The sequence below is a fragment of the Hyposmocoma kahamanoa genome, unplaced genomic scaffold (genome assembly GCF_003589595.1).
Source record: "Hyposmocoma kahamanoa isolate Upper Pololo Valley unplaced genomic scaffold, ASM358959v1 79, whole genome shotgun sequence".
Classification (NCBI taxonomy): Eukaryota; Metazoa; Arthropoda; class Insecta; order Lepidoptera; family Cosmopterigidae; genus Hyposmocoma; species Hyposmocoma kahamanoa.
The window spans coordinates 4,332,287-4,353,195 of NW_020653993.1; the positions used below are offsets into that span (position 1 = coordinate 4,332,287).

The 20,909-nt window shown below is 35.9% G+C and overlaps 1 protein-coding gene across 2 annotated transcripts in view; it reads left to right on the plus strand.

The window, feature by feature from the left end:
• Nucleotides 1-5,018: 5,018 nt before the first annotated feature.
• LOC113233600 (irregular chiasm C-roughest protein-like) overlaps nt 5,019-20,909 on the plus strand; it is a 214,487-nt gene continuing 198,596 nt past the window's right edge. Inside the window, exon 1 of one of the 2 annotated variants that reach the window (XM_026468750.1) lies at nt 5,019-5,425. The gene's annotated coding sequence lies outside the window, so the exon portion shown is untranslated. The remainder of the gene's footprint in view (nt 5,426-20,909) is intronic. The other variant, XM_026468749.1, reaches the window with a different exon arrangement.

Here is a 20,909-nt window from a genome sequence, read left to right on the forward strand (position 1 = left end):
CTATGCGTGTGACACTTTGCTATTACCATGAATAATTCCTATGGATATAACTACTTTAATCTTTTACATCACATTAATACTTGATTTTATTGATCTAACATTTACTGATTTTGAAGAAATTGACTTTTTGCAAACCTATTTTTATGAGGATAGATGCCTACCTATATGGATAGATGCCACGCAATGAAAATACTAAGAAGGATAGATGCCCTTTAGAATAAAATGGTAAAAGTCATAATAGAATGTTTTATTTGTAATCTTTAATATACTGTATATACATATTACCTCTTTAATAATAAATATATACATATTTAAAGTTACTACCTACTTCACTTCGTATTTTTGTAGCTACTAAAACATTCTATACAAAAATGTTCGCTGTTTGAACTGTGAATAATTTGTCTTTTTGGTACTTTTACTTACTTTTAAACTATTATCATTTACATATCTTTTTCACTACAATAATTTATTTTTTCATTTTCTTTTCCCAACTTTCTTGTCTTGTCCTTTGCCCCTAAGGGCACCTATACCACGAAAAATCGAGGCGACTATCCTATTCGATATGGATAGATTTTTATTACATAACTAAACGATATACAAAAGAGCGATTATTGACACCAACGTGCGCAGTTAATGAACCAGTGCATAGTTATTATAAAATTAAAACGGAATTGATTATAACTTACAAAGCTATGCGACAGTAAACACTTGTATCTGAAATTTTGAACCGTTTATCGTTTTCGTCGCGGAGATAAACGCATGCACAAGTCAAACGCGTCTATTCCACACGTCGCCCTGCAGGATCTTGGATGAGTGCTGTCTATACTCCTTATTTAAACTAATCATTCTTTGTTGCGATTTGGTGAAGTTTTTTGAAAACGAGGCACCAATCCCACTGCGGCATTTATCCCGGTTTTACCCTATATCCACGTCTTCATTATATTTTTTTTATAACGTCAAGTGCCGTAACGAGGAAGTCGTGCGCCTGATGGTAAGCTACACGCCTGTCCATAATAGTTGCAGTGCCACTCAGAGGTTTAAACTGCAAAGATCTGAGGGGCACTGCCACTGCATCCGTCACCGTGAGACATAAGTTGACAAGTCCCATATTAGAGTGATTTCACCAGCACCCTTACCCTTCAAAACCGGAACAGTATTGCTGACATTACTACTTGGCGGCAGAAATAGGTAAGGTGGCAGTACTTCCCTGGACGAACTCTTTCACAGGGAGCTCTATTGCTACCCAGTAATAAGTGACTTTGTTGTACTTTTTCATCTAAGCTTGTCGGGTTTCCTTTTTCTTTTTTGACGCCAACGGCTTCCAGAAGGTCGTAATTTATTAGCCGAAATCCTTTTAAGGGAATAATCAGTGCATGAAACCCAACAATATAACTGTGTGCACCCGAAAGTTGCGAAAACAAATTGGAATTCCACAGTCCATGACGACTCAATGTTAACTAATAATTACCATATCCTTAATTGCTGAGTAATGATTTCTCTAGGTATTGGAATATCGTGAAAGTTACGTGATTCAAAAGTTTTCTACGTGATGTTTTTGTTTTTTTTCTATGTTAGTGATGGGGCAGATATGTCGTCCGCCTGCTGGGAGAATGGAGAATACTCGTCCCTAAAACTTTATTATCATCGCTATTATAAAGAGTCAAAAACACTTAAAGTATCTTAAGAACCTGTTTTGAAATATGAACGGTAAAAGACAGGTAGGATAAGCGTGCTGCTAGAAAAAGATGGAAATACGTTTTTAACGACCGTACGAGAGAGATGGCAGTATCGCGTGACTGCAAAAACTTGATAGATGTTGAAGATGTAATAAGAATCTAGATATAGACTGGTGTAATTATGTGTAAGTATATCTCTAAGGGTAACACCGCAAGAATAAGTGAACATTATTCCGACGACGTCTGTGGTCGAGTAGCTCGCACATCGGTTTTCATGGTGTCGCCAGCTTTTAGGTCCCGGCTTCGATCCCCAACCGCCTCAATGTAGAAAACCTTTTCTATATTATTTGGGTGTTTCTGATATCGTTGTTGTTTCCGATTTCCGTAACACAAATACTTTAGAACTTACTTTGAGTTCAGAGCTACGTATATGATGTTGTTAACTGCCTCCGTTGCCGCACGGTTACCATGCTTGTTTGCCACGCAGAGGCCCCGGTTTCGATTTCCGGGCCGGGAGAAATATTTCTTCAAATATCTCTCGATAGTTTGAGTGTATTTTGTGTTTATGTATATGTATGTCCATGGTACACATGACACAGTGTTTCCCTAGTGCAGGGCAATGAGTGTGAGGGTCTAATGATTAAAGAATACATGTTTTACATTTTGAACATGTCGCTGTTTTTAAATGGCATAGAGTTGATTTTCAAGCTTCTTATATTCAACATTAGCCTTTTATTAGCAGTAGAGGTCCTGTGAAAGAATTTGTCCAATGACGTACTGCCACCTTATCCATTTCTGCCAAAAAGCAATAATGCGAGTATTACTGCGTTCCAGCTTTGAAGGGTAAGGGTGCTGGTGAAATTACATTTCTCTCAACATATGTCTCAGAGTGACGGGCGCAATGGCAGTGCCTGCCAGGTCTTTATGATTTAAAGCACTAAATAGCACTGCAATAGAAATGGACAGGAGTGTCGTTTACCACCAAGTGCACATTCGTCCCGCAACTTGATACCTAAAGAAAAAACCTTTTAACAGTCCTTTGCCTAAATAAAAGAAGTAATTTGTATGGATGAAACCTGAAAAGACTCGGTATTTTAAATTTTAGAATGAAAGCATTAAAAAAAGGTAATAAATAGGTAAAAACAAAAAAAAATTACAAATAATTTCAAATTTTGATTGGAACTGAAACATATTTTCCTGCAAATTATTAATAACAATTGCAGGAAACCTAAAAGTCCTTTAAAACACAGTAATATACGTATTGTATTAAATTCAATTACAAAACTTAGACTTATTAAAACCAAAATTGAATTTTAAAACAGCACGTAAATATTTTGAAACAGTCGTTAAAACCTAAAACATGCTCACCTGAAATTATTCGAAATGCGCTTTCGCACTTACTACAAAACACCGACGATATGATCGAAACATCGAGGAAAAAACAGCGTTAAAGTCAAAGTTTACAAGTAAATAATAATATTTTTCTGTGTATTTACGTGAATAAGCCCTATTAAACGCGTCACACGTCCTAGAGATACGTTGTTATAACCCATAATTTTGTTAAAAAGTTATTTAAAAATTTTATAATTTGTTTTTTTTAATCGTGGATGAAAATACAGCTGCCCGTTAGAGACACTATGCATCTCTGGCACGCTACAGTATCAAAATCGTTAGAGACACCATGTGTCTTTAGGACGCGCGGCGGTTTAAGGCGAATAACAAAGCTTTAATTTTTTTATAACATCAAGTCACGTGACGAAGATGTCGTGCATCTGATGGTAAGCTACATGCTTGTCCATAACAGTTACAGTGCCACTCAGAACTTTATATTTCAAAGATTTGAGGGGCACTACCACTGCGCCCTTCACCCTGAGACATAAGTTGACAAGTCTCATGTGCCTGTAATTTCACTAGGATCCTTCAAAACCGAAACACAGTAATGCTGAAATAACTACTTGGCGGTAGAAATAGGTAAGGTGCTTCCCTGGACGAGCTCTTTCACAAGGAGCTCTACTGCTACTAAGTAGACCGAACGACCATGGAAAATAAATGCAACTACATCAATAAATATTTTTTTAAGAAAATTGTCTTTTACAGATGTAAAAGATGTACACACACGCGGACACATATAGATACATTCTCATCACAATCCCAGACAATTGAAAATGTCGTCCCATTCACAAACCCATGTTTTATTCAGCTGTCGAAATCACTCGCCCTACTAGAATACTAAAAACTAACAGTAAAAAAACAACTTCCTTTTCTTTCTTTTTTATATTAACCGAATCATACGTTCATAGATACAAAAACAAAAAGTTCTATAAACTAATGCAGGTACGATTCAAAATGTAAACAAAAATAATTCATTAAACAATCATGACCTAACGCGCAGTAATACAAGACGTCTCTACCATATTTTATTTGTCTGTGGCAGTAAAGGAAAAACTTTTATACGAAACGTTCGCGTTTATACTAGCGTCTCGTTTTTGAGGCTCTGCAGTAGTGAAAGAGAGAGAGGGAGTGATACAGCTTTCTCACGTGCGAGAGAGTGAGAAATATTATTGCACCGGTAGTGAGGAGTGAAAGAGATCAATAATGAGGGACACGACGAGTTGAAAAGGGATTTCAGATTAAGGTCGTTGTCGGGTCAAAGATTATTATGGTTTGAATATTTAAGACAGGTAAATAGGTCAGTTAGAAAGAAACATAGTTACTGATGCGTCATGCTTAATTATTAACGGGCAATTCTTTACGATGAACACTTCTTTTCATCTGTTCATGGCTCACTTTTGTATAATATTCATTGGTAGAGCAAACCTAAGTATTATAAGCAACTGTAGTTAATGTTTAAGTGGTTCATTTTCCTTCTTTTTATTCGTCATTACGAATCTACTTTTTCTCTAATTATTCGAAATCTAATTATTAGCCATTTAAAAACAAACTTTATTCTAATTTCAAGTTTATTATATGTGTTATTGAGGATTTTTCAATAATTTCAAATAAATCAATAACTAACCTACAGAGAGCCACCACGATTTGTCTGCAGAATAAATTGTATTAACACGGTAATTCAAAATTATAATTAAATTAACCAGCACTGTTATAATAAGCATTAATAAATTTATCCTTGTAGATAAACCTTAAAAGTAAAATGCAAATTAAATTTGCAGTTGAGATGTATATTGAATCTTATGCATAGTAGCCGTAAGTGTACATGCACTTACCGACATAATATGCGATTTACTCTATTAAGGTATACATTATTGACCTTTCTGCATATCGATAATCTTTGCCTCCTGGCCTGGCCGGGCCTAGCAGAGCTTACACACACCCTCAGTCACCGGCCAGCCGTCGGAGAGTACGTTGTGCGCTGGCTTTGTACCAGCCAGCTTTACGCGGCATTTTGAATTTCGGAAAATCGAACGCGAAAAAAAACAAACCATAAATAACCATCAATTAGTGATACCAACCAATAAGTGACAAGTGTTTTTGGATTTGGAACACCAAGCGTTCGAATTTTGAATTCGGAAAAACAATGACTGAAACACAGGTGGATTAAAATTTCGTGCCCCGTGTTGCGTTGTTCATAAATTTTCACGTCTTCTGTCATACATTAAGTAACTATTTTTTTTTGTGGCATTATACAGTGATGTTGACTGTAGATTACTGTTAGGTACAAATTGTAAAGTGATTAATTATTCGCCTGAAGGATTATGCTGTGAACGTTTTTGTTTCGTGACTACGTGAAGGTTAGTATAACAATCTTTTTTCTTTTACCAAGAGGCGGAGGTGTAAATCACAATTTCGTGTATGGAATCATTACAGGGTTTTTGACGATTTCGATTATTATCTTGGATATAAATAAACATGGTGGAAACTATTTGATTATTTGTGATAATCATGATAAGGAAATAATGCCACGTAGAAATGAACCGAATGGCCTTCCATTCCATGAAAAAATACCTTAATAACAATACGTTTAAACTTTTCTTTGACAATTTTTGTTTTTAATTATTTTTTTTTTGCAATATTAGGATAAATGTGACGTGGCTTTTAAAAAGAAAACGTCATGCTAATAAAATTCAGTACATTTTTCTATAATTACGTGATAAAATAGCTTTTGATTACAATTTTTTTAACAGTTATAACTATAACTCATACATATTTTTCTGAGTGTTCGATCTTTGTATTAATAATTATAACAAACTACTGGTGTAATTTCACAAAAAAATAATTGAATATCAATTAAATAAAAATTTAAAATATAACTCATACAGTTTTTTTCTTTTAACTCGTACTTGTGTCGTAGGACGAAGGTTCATTTTAGTTTAGTTTTAAAAAAACCTTATCCCTTCTCGTAGTTCCACACCGTAGACGCTACGTAGCCTCGTAGCATAAAACTTCCCCTAAGTGATAAACGCGGTATACTCAGCAATTTATTTCCATTTATTCACCCTATATCGAAGGGCGGAGTAATTAGAAAAGAAAAATTATTTTCCTTTCCTCCCTCTGATTAAAAGTAACGAAAAACCTAAGATTTAAATGTTAACTTTTAAACTTGTCAAACTTCAAAAAGTTCTGTATTAATGTACTGTCCGCTGTTGGGCACAGGTTTCTATCTGAATCTAAATTGAAAACATTAACGAAGATATTGTGAAAACTCAAGATTTTCCGCCTTGTTTTTTTCTTCGGTAAAAATCATTTAGCCGTGTGATTTATTCAATGATCAAACTGTTGAACGAGTCAGTGGGCTTGGACTTTCTTTCAGGAGGAATTCTCATACTCTCTCAAGTCGGTTTATGTATGCCGAGGTTACAATTTATAAATACACGCACATGGTTAGTATACTCTCAGTGTTAAAATCCCTGAAACAACGTTTGAGTGAAACAACAAAAAACAAAAACTATAATGTAGTTAAATTTGTAAAACCGGGTGAAACCATTTTCTTCGATTATAACAATAATTTCGGTCTCTAGCCCGTAAACAATGAAAATTCAAGGTGGGTCGAATTATGTGTCCGTGAGTGTATACACCATTATCTCTAAAATACTAACAACCTCATACAATAACATTTGTTTCATGACTTTCAAAATAATTCATCACATATTTATTTTATTTTTTTAAATAAATCTTTTATCATAAACACAACACTTAGCCACAAATTCAAAGCCCGCGAAACTGTAGAGCTGTTTATTGGCGGAGACACGCCTCTCATGTTTAGCAACATACCTTACCTGTCGTACATATCACACAAATGAATTTCATACAGTACACACTTATAACACAGATTATCAGAATACAACGCTTACTCATCTGAGATTTGTGACAACAATTTATCTTTCGTTTTCTTTTTAACTGTTAGATTAGATTATTCATTTCGTCGACATTCAGATCATTCAATATGACAGGTGCTAAATAATTTCTAGTTCTTTGACAAAAGTAATTTTTTGTTACTAGGTACAATTCTTTATTTTTAATCTATACATCTATAATTTTACTTTACTTTCCTAAAAATACGAAAATATTTAAATATATCCCGCTAATTGATGATAACACTGTGCGGTAACAAAAGAAAGCGCTAGCGTAATGTGTGTGATTTCATTTTTTATAAAATATAAGTGCGCATTTGACCTCCATCTCACCTGATGGAAAGTGACGATCAGGCCGACGATGGAACATACACACCTAAATAATACCTATTCATTCTTGCCTTGAAAAGGCCCAAGTTATAACGTTCAGGGAACAAGTCTGCAGGCAGGGAATTCCAGTCCATAGCCGTTCGCCATTTATATGTGGAAGCGTAACGCTTCTTTGGAATATCCACAACATAGGGGTGGAACCCTCGCCTACGCCTAGTCCCTCGCTGAGGGAAAGGGGAAGGCGGAATTAAATCGTGTAATTCCATCGCACACTCTCCGTGACATATCCTGTAAAATACCGATAAGCAGGCAACTTTACGGCGGGGTTCAAGGCTCTGCAGTTTCGCCTCCACTAATTCCTGAATTAACTTGCTACCAAAGACAAATCTAAAAATGTCAGATAGTATAATAAAAACCTAAATGTTTATTTTTGGTAAATTTGTTATGTTTTGTAAAACATCATGGAAAAGCCTTAAAAACGGTACCTATTTCTGCCGCCAAGCAGTAATATGGGCATTGTTACGTTCTGCTTTTGAAGGGTACTGGTGAAATTACAGGCAGATGAGACTTGTCAAGTTATGCCTTAGATCTTTGTGATTTAAAGCTTTGAGTGGCACTGTATTGGACACACCACTCTCGGTCTCTTTGAGAGATTCCCTGTAATTGCTGGTAGTGCCATGTTAATTAGACTATATAGGTCACAACAAAGCTAATAATTAATATGCACATTACTAGTAATATTACCTGTCACACTGTCTATACACATCTTCCGAATTGATTTCTCAATAAAAAAAATATAAAAGATACGTTTCAAGTTTTATTAAAGCCAAATTAGGAATTCCCTCTAAAATTATAAGCTAAGGTTCTTCATTAACGTAAACATATAATTTTCGAGGTTTCAGCGTGTTGTCACAGTATATAAAATGTACAGTGTGTTTACTTTAATAGCAAATAGAATAACTTTAACAACATTATATGAATTGACAGAAGGGAAAAATCGTGCACATAAATATATCACAATTATAAATACAAATATCAAACACAAAGAAAAATTCCTTTGACATAACAGGACCTGAACCTGTGTATGTGCTAAACCAGGGTCTTTGCTCTACCAAATGAGCTACACCTCGATCAACAGACCTTACGAATTTGATCTGTAAAACTGTTTGTTACAGATCTTTTATTATCTATCGGCTTTCGATCTTTGTAACTAGTAGCTAGAGAATATTATAAATACATTGTATAAATCATAATACCATTTTTAGTAGCAGTAGGGCTCCTCCAGGGAAGTACTGCCACCTTACTTATTCCTGCCGCCAAGCAATAGTGTGAGCATTACTGAGTTCCAGTTTTGAAGGTGCTGGTGAAATCACAGGCACATGGGACTTGTCAACTTAATTCTCAGGGTGTAGGGTGTAGTGGGAGCGTTCCTCAGATCATTGTGATTTGAAACTCTGAGTAGTACTGCAACTGTAATTGACAGGCGAGTCGCTTACTCGTCACTTATTTATATTTAAAAAAAATACTAAAAAAAATACGCATTTATTTGTCCAGAAGTAAGCACTGTGGATGCTAGTTCAAAAAAACCCGGCTTCAATTTCCGACAGCAGAACTTTAAGATCGTTGCTCGGGTATTCAAAATACTAGGAATTCCCTTGTTTGGGTTCTAGTAATTTGTGAAGGTGACTAGCATAATATTACTATCATATTATTTGAAAAGGAAAACACTTCAGTCAAAGTTTAACCGTATAAATTACATTACTGAGTTCTATTCAAAACTTTGTTCAAGTCTCGTGATAATTATCTTTCAGGTAGTAATTAGGAGACGTGTGTGTCATTGTTAGGAGCGTTGACGCGTATCTAAGCATGACTTACGAGATTGCAAAACACGATAGTATTCAGTCAGTTGGTTATTACAATATAGACTCTGTGAATGGTACGCATTAGGTTGACATTAGTAACAGGATATTTGTGGAAGAGATTTCCCTTTGCAGAAAATTAAACTTTTGATTGCATTGTTTATATTTCATTATAATTTTATGTCTCAAATTTCCATACCGCAAATATATGGAGGTGGAAATTTGATACTTGAAGCAGCTACAGGAAAACGTTTTCACGACAGATCATCCCCAATGCTTGGAGTGCAACCACAGATGTCACACGGGCGTCGCGTAATTAAACAAAAGACAATACAATTCATGTGGACCGAAATATAAATTTTATTGTAGAAATAAGAAAGAGCACAGAATGGGAAAAGAATAAGTAAAGTAAAGGCGTAAAGGCTGCAACAAATCATAATGACAAAAAACAGGTACAATTGTATAAAAACACTCCCCACTTAAATTAAATACAGATTATGACAAAAAAACACTTTCCCCAAAAGGGCTTGTATTTTCTAGAAATACTATACTTTATAAGCAGTTCGGTTATATGATTTTCAGTGGTACTACAAATATAATACTTTCCAAGGAGTTAGGTTACATGAGTTTTAATGGTATAACTGGTCAGATTTTTATGTGAAGACAAGCACGTGTGCTCGCTTCGGATATTTAGTAGAGAGTGGGATCGGAAAGAAAAAAAAATGAGCAATGAAGAAAGGGAATTGAAGACCGATTCAAAATTTCAAAGTTCGTGACCAAGAACCAGAGAAAACGGTGATAAAAAGGTGAGATGACGATGAAAGAAATCGCATTACTCATTTACCTCCAAAACATCAACCAAAAACTAGCTCCACCTTAGTTGAACTGGCGAAAAGATTAAAAAGGCCAAAAGAAAACACTAATAATTCGCATCTTTTGGAGTTCTAACTCCTGAGGTTTTAGCGTTCATTATGTGTCCAAAATTATATGTACGAAAATTATATCAACGGACTGACTTCTGTAGCTGAAGGTTTGATGTTACCTTGATCAACGTTTGAGCATAGCTGCATTGTGTACATCCAGTCACTAGGGACCTAACGCTACCCGCTATCCATTAAATTTTGGTCCCAATCATAGACCGTATAAACTGTGATGAAGGTATCTTAGGTCTTGGTACGATACTATTTGAATATAGAATTGCACTTTCACTTTATTGAATTAATTTGAAAATCGAACAATTGGCAAGGCAATTCTCACGTTTCATTTTTACGGCGTCAATTGTTCCGGTTTCTTACAAGGATCAAAAGACAATGGACCAAACGAGGTTACAGTACTAGAAGTGTCAGAAACCGCAAAAAACTTTTTCCATAAGACCCTCCGAAGCGCAGGCTGGATCCATTAAATGAAATGTTTCACCAGAGTGGTCTACGTGTTTTGTGTACGTGACGTTTTGGTACTGGGGATATTTATGGAGTAACAAGTGTAGTTTGATATTGGCAAATGCTTTGAAATAAAAATACACATGTGTCAAAATTTTTCAAAAATATTATTATGTATACTACCGTGATCAGTAAAAAAGGGCCGATCTGTCACTAATTTTATTTTTTCTTGTGTGGATAAGGTATGAATTTTCGAGATATCTAAAATAATAGTTCTCTTTTTTGCTGAACCGAATTGACTAAAATATTTTTTATTAAATTTCTGCTACTGGTTCAGCAAAAAAAAGAAAAAAAATGGCGTAAAAATTTTGTATTGCCCTTTCAAATTGATAGATGAGGACGGAGAATACGTTACTTAGAACATGGAGTAAAAGAAAGCAAAACAAAAGAAAGATTACGACTATAGCGTCTCGCGAATGCTGATCCACAGATTCCAAAACTAATTTGTCCGTTTTGTACAACAAAAAAGGAAGTGATTGAAATAAACAAGATGTTGTTTAAGGTGGTCATGTAACTTGTTTCCATTAGAAAAATGATTGATAATAATAATAATAATAATGTGCCAGGCAACCACACGAATTGTCTAGTTTCAAACTAAGGAACTCCCTGCGCTATGAGTACCAGGGCAACATAACTCACTGTGGGACACTTGCCTGAACACCCAGCCTAGAACCAATTTAGAAAAGTTAATTTCCTAAATTGGTCCTACCGGAAATCGAATACGGGACTTCCTCATCCAGTGTCCAAAATGCAAGCCGTTGGGTCACTGAGGTCGTAATCTTTGCAGCACAAGTTTTAAGTATTTAATTTACTTATGGTGCGACTGAATCAATTATGAATTCGCCGGGCAAGACTTAACTCGCATTCGTTTTTCTCCACCATTATCGATATTGTAACTGAACACAAATAAGTTAGCAAGAATAAATAATCTTGAAAGCGGTCGAATACCGAAAAGGAAGTATGATAGACTTATACAGAACATAATGACATCATTATAAATCTGATCGAAGGAAAATGAAGTGACCGAGAATAAGTCGTCAATTTGACCAATTCAAAACAAAAATGTCAATGAGGTCAAAGACAAGCTTGTTAGAGAATGAAATGGCGTTTACTATGCCGCCAATAAGTTTAAGAGGGATACAAAATTGGATTTACAACAAATACTATCACCAGTTGAATTATAATTATACAGGCACGTTTTTGTTGTATCCCGTATAAAGAGCTCTGCGGCTAAACAACTTGCTTAACTCAGCCACTTTATTCGCCTAGTTTCCTTATAATAAGTATTTATGGCGGTATTTTGAGTATCAACCGTAGAAATTTCTGCACTGTACGCTTTCTTCAATATTATGTTTTGTTTTCCACCTTAAATTTCTGATCAATACTTTAATATCAACTGAAGTGAAAACATTTACAAAGTATTTATTTTGAAAATGAAGTTCTTGTATTGACTATTTGTTTAGAATAGAATAGAATAGAATAGACATTTATTGCAACGCCACAACACATAGATACAAAAAAAAAATATTGACACTACTTAGACAAGCAAAACAAAACAAAAAGACGTAATAAACAAAATTAAAATAAAATGAAATAAGACAATAACAAACAAAGAGCAAAACAAAAAATACTAAATATAACAACTACAAATGTTGTACTGTCATGTGTGCGGTTGTGGCGTATGCAAAAGGACTTCATTCAGCTTATGCCACAGCCGCAATTGACTGTGGCCAGGGCTGGGCAGTATTTGAATTACTTGTATTTGAAATACGTATTTAAAATACAAATACGTATTTTGTATTTGTATTTCAATTACTCCCTAAAAATGTATTTTGTAATTGGTATTTCAAATACCTGACCGTAATGTATTTTGTAATTTGTATTTCAAATACTTTCGTTGTAAAATACATTTCAACAAAATACTTTTTTCTTTTCAATGTACAACCTATTGTGTGACGTGCATAGATTTATATCAGTGTTGGGCATTAATCAATTAAATTTCAATCAGATTAAAAAATCTATTCAATTGCAATTGATTTCGATTGAATTGATTTTAATTGCAATTTGATTAATTTTATTAGTTGTTCTAAGAAACAATTGAAACTAACAATTAAAACCGAAACTATCAAGTAAAAGTGTCATTACGAATATGGGTTAGGGGATGGGTTTGGGGTGGGTTAGGGGGTCGGTTAGGGGATCGGTTGAGGGTTAGGGGTCAGTTGGGGGTCGGTTAGCAGGTTAGTTAAGGGGTCGGTTAGGGAGTCCCAACCGACCACTTAACCGGTCCCCAACCGACCCCCCAACCGGACCCTAACCGACCCCCTACCGACACCTAACCGAACCCCAAACCGACACCTTAATCGACCTCCAACCGGACCCCGTAATCGAGCCCCTATCTGAGCCCCTAACTGACCCCCCAACCGGCACACTAACCGACCCCCCCAACTGACCCCCCCAACCTTCGTGGTGGTATTATGTGTGAAGAACTACATACAAAAAATATATGTAATTTGATTGAAGTCGTTGTAAATGACGAAGTAAATGCAAGTGATCAATTGCTTTTTTGCAAAGAGTATCTATTATATGTATGTATGTGTATATGTGTGTGTGTGAGTGCGTGTGTGTGCGTGCGTGCGTGCGTGCGTACGTGCGTGCGTGCGTGCGTGCGTGCGTGCGTGCCTGCTTGCGTGCGTGCCTGCGTGCGTGCGTGCGTGCGTCCGTTTGTGTAAAGCGGAACGTTCAAAAAATGAAGTATGAAATTATTTGATTTTTAATTCGGGACTTAATCACGTATAAACATATTTTATTTACCTCGACGTTTCGGACATATTGCAACGTCCATGGTCTCGCAGGGACTGAAGAGGCGGGTGTCAGCATCTTCTAGTTGTGCGCGTTTTTCTAACTACCCGCACTTTATCTTCATTACTTATTTGTGCACTAGGGTTCTCACTACACCGACACACAACACTCACGACATCTTAAATACTCGTATTCAATGCAGTAGAAGCACATTTGCAGGTGGCAACAGTGCATGGTATTGTCAAAGACGTCAAAGTCATCTTTTCGCGGTTATAACTTAGAGTAGCAGGGTTCTAGGGTTATAGCCGCCATTTTGCGGTTGGTTTAAATTGCACATTTGCATCCTTTATAGGCCGAGTAGATAGGGATAACGTATCGCGTGAGCGGCTAATTTGTGTTGTGAACGTGTTATGAATGGCACTTACACGTATATACAGTATTCGACATGTATAGGAATATTAATAATAATTATACGTACTTCGTGCTCTGAAGTATGGTTGTATTGGTTTAACAGTTTTTTTCTGGTAAAACTGAATATTTAAAACTTCTTTTTCAAGATATGTATTGTGGAAGGAAATGCTTTGAAGGAAATTGTTGGTTTCCACATGTCGCGATAAGTATACTAATAAAGTATTTTGTAATTTGTATTTGTATTTTGTATTTTAAATACACCCCATGAAAGTATTTTGTATTTTGTATTTCAAATACACCTCAAGAAAGTATTTGGTATTTTGTATTTTAAATACATTTAAGGAAGTATTTTGTAATTTGTATTTCAATTAAGATGTAGCATGTATTTTGCCCAGCCCTGACTGTGGCGCTGGTTTTCAATGAGCCCTGAGCTGAGATGAGTGACGGACGTGTGTGTCGCAAAATAAAATAAACTACTTAAATAATTGCGTATGTGTTCTTTGTACGTTGTGTTAATGCTGTGTGTTATATTATAGATCGCAAAAGTACTTAAATATAGCAAATATATATATACATATAAATATACCTACTGTGTGCGTTTATAGTGTGGTGACGTAATTACATAATAAATAAAATTATACAACTCGTTCGCTCCGAGTTGGGTTAGACAAAAGACGCGCGGACTGACGCACGGGAGGGGTGGGGTCGCTATTTGACAACCGGCACATCGCCGATCACACGATTGTATTGTTTAATGCAACTTACTCCGTTGCGTTGTAAACAAGTTTCGTCCTCCGTCGTCGTAGGTATTTACTACGCATAATAGCATGCAATGTCCTATACCATAATGTTTGAATTTCTTTTTCTTTTTTTATTTAGTTAACGTTATTTTTGCAAGTTCTGTGCAATTAGATCTCGACCAATAAGAGACCCAACAAATATTACTTCCTCTTCTTGTTGTCTCGTCGTTTAATTTGTTTTAAAATTATATAGACTTTGCATAACATAATTGGTAACTGTAATAGCGCCATCTGTTGCCACGTAGGTTTTTCCATCGTGTGGGTGTTCAGTATTGCATTGACTGGGTTAGAACACCCCAGTCACATTAGGTTAGTTCCTGAAGCGCCAAAACCATTTTGCCCCTACAACGACAAGACAAGAATCTTAATTAAGGATTATTCAGCCCAGTGTACCAAACGAAACTGAAAAGAGGTTTGTTTTAGTAACCCATAACATATCGTTATTTTGCTACGCTACTAAGCTTTTGGCTATTGATTACTGTAACAAAGCTCTTCCTCCCTCCAATTACCTGGTATTAAGCCTTAATTTATGACTAAATATTTAACGGAAAAATCGATTACGTTTGTACATTGTCTCTTGGTTAGCGTAAATAGACCCTAGCCTATAATAATATAAGGCTGATTAAAATTTATACTACGCTTTCATATCCAGAGATAAAGAACCTTATTTCAGGGGGTTAAAAACTAAATTACACAACCAAGTTACGACATACAGATGTCAATACAACGAAGTATTAGGGCCAGCGCAAACCAGTGGACGGAAAGTCGGAGTATTTCTCTACAGTGTATTGAAGAGCGCGTTAGAAGGCACTGCTGCGAGGGGCTCCGGTGTGCGATGTATTCCACCGGTATGCGCTAAAATTCACCGGTATACACCGAGAATCTGCCTCAACGCACCGTAGACTTTTCGACTGTGAAACGGATTCAAATCCGAGCCTCCGGTATCGGCGGATGCGGCAGTAGCAGTAAAGTTCCTCGTGAAAGAGTTCGTCCAAGAAAGTATTGCCATCTTATCTATTTCAGCCGTTAAGCCCTAATGTGACCATTACTGCGTTCTGGTTTTGAAGGGTAAAGGTGCTGGTGAAATAATGCTATTATTATAATTATTAAATTATTATTTTGCATAATCGGATTGTCAACTTATGTCTCAAAGTGCTGGGTGCAGCAGCAGTGCTTCTCAGACCTTTGTGGCTTATAGCTCTGAGTAGAACTGCAACTGTCATGGACAGGCAAGTTACCTACCACCAGGCGTACGACATAGTCGTCCGGTCAATGGGATTTAAAAAATGCTGTGGCATTCTAGCGGACTCTGTTGCGGACGCTTGCGGTATCCTAAGGGACATCCTTCATTGTGTGCGCTGGTGAGCAAACGATCCTCTTCGATATTCTCCGCCACTATCTGCCGGTATGCACTAATCCTTATTGGTTGCTACCATACCGCTCTTTTCCGTTTCGCTATGGTAGATAATGCGCTTTGCTTGGTAAGGCGCGACAATTTCCTGCGTGTCGATGAAGAAAATTTCCCATTACTGTTTGAATGTCAGAATAGCCCGTTGCTCAAATTGGCGTATTGCTTATGTAAGTGTGAATATTATGATGTTTATTATGAGCATAAACTCCTATGTCATGTTAAGTCAGAATAGCTTTGTCTTACGAGCGTTGTCTCGTGATAATACTAGAGCCTTTTTGGTGTAAAGAATTGTACTCCTGGGTACTAACAATAAAGATTTTCACATACTCACTGATGTTCACTGGTGTATTCACATCGTCAATTGAGTACAAGAACTAATAAAACCTTTGAGCTATATGCGTGAGCCCGGGAAAATCTTACTATCACGATTCAGGTATTTCATAAAATGTTTCTAACACTATCAACATTAACAAGACCAACTAAACCTGTTTGGTCACTACAATTTTAATTATAAGGGTTATTTTCCATAAAAATAAGCATTAATCTATATATCGCCGCCTTAGAGTGAAAAGCATACGCATTTTCACATTTTAACTGCCTCTGTGGCCGAACGGTTACCATGCCGGACTGCCACGCAGAGGCCCCAGGTTCGATTCCCGGGCCGGGAGAAATATTTATATGGCCTACATTTATTTCTGTCGTGAGTTTGGGTGTAATTTGTGGTTGTCTATGTGTGTGTGCATGGCACCCGCGACACAGGGTTTCCCTAGTGCGGGGCTATGTTGAGTGTGTGTATTATTATTATTATTACTGATTTTCGTTGATGAAAAACTTATAAGCTTAGGCTAGCTAGCTAGGCTAGGCTCCTTCCTTCTTCAGCACCACATCTCAAATGCCTCCAATCGTTCTCCGTCTCTCTGTGTCATTGTCCACGACTCACTGACATACAATGCAATACTCCAAATGTACATTTTCATCAATCGTTTCCTGGCCTTTTATGAAATTTTTTTGAACGCCTTTTTAGCCATTGCAATTCGTGAAACTATGTCCAAAGTACACCTGGAATCACTGGTTATTAAACTGTTCAAGTATCTAAAGTTAGTTATTTCATCCAATGGTTTGTTGTTTAGTTTTATGATTGGTTTAAAAGTTTTGGATTTTTACAACTGATGAGTAATTTTGTTTTATTAATATTAATCTTCAGTTCAAGTTCTGTAAACACTACGTCCATGCTCGATATTAGGCTCTTGCAATTACTGAGCATTTTCAGCTAAAGCAGTTATGTTGTCTGCGAACCTAATGAATGGCAATATTTCACCATTAAACCCAAGTTTAATTACCAATAATTAACTAACTTAAAATGCTAAGGAAATTTCATTACGCAATTTATAACGTTTATAAATAAAACTTGAACCAGAACATGTCAATGCAGCAAATGAAAATTCAATATAGTAAGTTAACCGTACACGCCCCATTGTCAGGCATAGGTCTCCCATAAAGAGAGGGTTGGTACTTAGACAATATTGGCCCGATCCTGAATGCCACGCATTTTAGAACGTAAGCATGTATGATGATATTGATGATGCAATGATTCCGTGACCTTTTACCACTGTTTACTCTGTGATCAGCGAAAGTAAACCCTCCGTTATGCATATATAGAGTCTATTAAAAGTAGAACTTTATCTTAAAACATTAAAAAATAAAATTACACACTACCAGCTTCATCTGCATGTTATCAGAAACCCCTAAAATTATAGTATTTCATATAAAAAAGAACCCAATTTTTGGTGCTGCGATCCTACAGTACCTTATTATCTTGGCGTTTAGTTCTATTTTTGAGAATGAAATTATACATTTTAGCTTGAAAATAATTATAGTCCAGTACTGTAATATACTACACCAACTAATATACTGTATTATGTAATATACTTCTACCTCAAAAAAAAACTTTAGTGTGCATGTGTTTAGTTATATTGTATGCTCTTGTGATAATATTGTCGTTTGACCGCGGTGGTTTTTTAAGGCGATCTATAAAAATTTTTACTCAAAAAAAATAAATGTTCAAAAACTTGTTTGTTACGATGCTATCGTCACATGAAATTGATATTAACAACAATAATGTGTCAGATATCCAGGCCAATTCCTGGTCACAAATTAGGGGTGGACTTTATTTATTTATTTTAATTAGTACCAGACTTTTATGTTTCGAGACCAATAACCTTATTTTCCGGCATCGTGTATATAACCAGAAATAAAGACGAAATAAGGACCATCTCTGAACTCTGGCAACTCATCAGGCAAAAAGGCCTTATATCTTGTTTATTTTATTATCTTATAGTTTGCACTGAAATCATAAATTAGAAAGCTGAAATAGTACAGCGCCAACAATTGACCTGAGTGCACGTCTCCGTATATTCAAAAAATATTCTGTATTTATTGTAATAAAGATAATGTCTCTAACTATGGTAGATTGTTCAATTTGGATATGTGGGAAAAAACACAAAAACATCTAATAACAAAAGAAACAGAATCACATTTCATATATGACATATCTAATTTTCCAATTTACATCCATTATAGCAAAGCTCAAGTTAAACTGGTCAATTTGACGTACAACAATTGACGACACCCGTCAATTGTTTCGAATTCTGCCTGGCCAATCGGAGCGCAGTTGTCGCCGTAATGATTTGGCATAATAGTTTTCAAACAAATTAAATGACATTTCGTCTCTATTTCTGGTTATATACTTGATGCTTTCCGGAAATCGATTTTAATAAAACTTGGCAAATAGATGTAATGCCACGAATTTTTGAAGTCGATTTTTTTTTAAATTTGTTTGAAATTCGAACTAATATTTTGATTACTAGTAGCAAAAACAGCGAGGATATTTTGAGTTTGATGATATATTATGTCTGGCATTTGCTATACAAATCAGTTAATAAAATTCCCGTTGGCAGATTGCTCAATCTTGCTTGTTAATTAAGTGACCAAGGTTTTCTGTACAACTGTACTTTGATATTATATTTGCTTGTTTTTTCGTCGAAATCAGGTTGTATAAAAAGGTTGTGAAAAAAGGCACAACTTCAATTTTTGTCAAAATTTCTGTCACTAAGCATTAATGTGAGCATTACTGGACTCCAGTTTTGAAGGATAAGGGTGCTGTTGAAATCACAAACACATGGGACTTGTCATCTTATGTCTCAGGGTGGTGGACGTAGTGGCACTGACCCTCAGATCTTTGCGATTTAAAACACGACTTGTTCCTCCCATCACTTGATATAAAACCTAACCTGGTAAGAAAATACATTGCAGTTTGGAAGAAAGTACCTATTTATTGACTGTGTAAATAAATAGACAATCTCACTTTATATTAATCCACGATAGTAGGCGTTTATCCAAAAGAACTTATTGTTCCTATCTCGTCCAGCCGAATTTATTCTAAGCTATTTGAAAGTTCTTTTTACACACGCACTACATCACCCTATACACCTACACACGGCTTAACACTGTAATAACGCCTCATGTTCAGCTCTTACACACTCAATTTAGCCAAGACACACACCTACAACTAGATTTACATAACAACAACTTTTAAGTGCACCGTTACATCGATTACTTTCAACCTCAAATGACTAAATAGTGGTATGTGATTGAAGAGATTGCGCCGCAATTACTCTTATGAATTTCAAACAGGTGTGTGGCGAAAGACAAATACTCATTTGAGTTGATAAAATAACAGTATCCCATCCCTATTCATGTTTTGTGTTTTTTTTTCCTACTAAAACATGACCCGATCTGCCCTTGAGCGCATAAAAAAACAACGGTAGCCGCCACACCTGTTGTTCAATTATCCCTAGTCCCGGGATCTCGACAAAAACTCGTTTTAACTTTTGATGGTGTTGTGTTACTATATATTACTAGTGGAACTCGAATAAAAGTCGAACATAAAGACTAATTACTTACTTAACACATGTGACTCACTCTAGTTCTTGTGTAAACACATGTGTTGAGACTTTAATTTAATTGTGTCGTCCACCACGTCAATGTAGTCTTTTCGATATTTTGATTTGAGAAAAAAATCGTATCTGATAGAAGTAATTTTAAGTAACTTTTAGACCCTAAAACAGTGGCAGTGCAATATAAAAATACTTTTAACTGCCTCCAGTACTGAATATAAGTCAAATAATAAGTAAAATAATAACTAAAAACATATAAAAATAACAAATAAAATAATAACTGCCTCCGTGGCCGAACGGTTACCATGCCGGACTGCCATGCAGAGGTCCTGGGTTCGATTCCCAGGCCGGGAGAAATATGTGTATGGCCTACATTTATTTCTCCCGTGAGTTTGGGTGTAATTTGTGGTTGCCTATGTGTCTGTCCATGGCACCCGCGACACAGGGTTTCCCTAGTGCGGGGCTATGTTGAGTGTGTGCGTTATTATTATTATTATTATTATTATTATTAAGTATTTTTATTTCCATGGCGATACTAAAAGTATACCCCTAACTTTTTTGTCTGGTAGATCACGTGCCAAGTTTTTAAGTTTTGCGTAGTCTGTGCTGCATTTCTAATATTATTTTTCTTTACAAATTCATCCATTCAAATAACATGTATTTGTTAGTGAGAAACTTAATAAACAAAACAAATTGATGTTAGGTTTTATACCTTTATCTAACTGAATATCTTGTTTGTTGTTAAGTGCTTATATATTACGTAAGTATTAATCTGTGTAATGTGGATATTCTATTTATAACCCAAAATGCTTGCCACGACCTACCTAAATAGAATCCACACCCATACATTTTTTTCACAGATATGATTTCCCTTGAAGATTGAAGTTGATCCCTGGGCGTCGATACCCACCACTTTAGG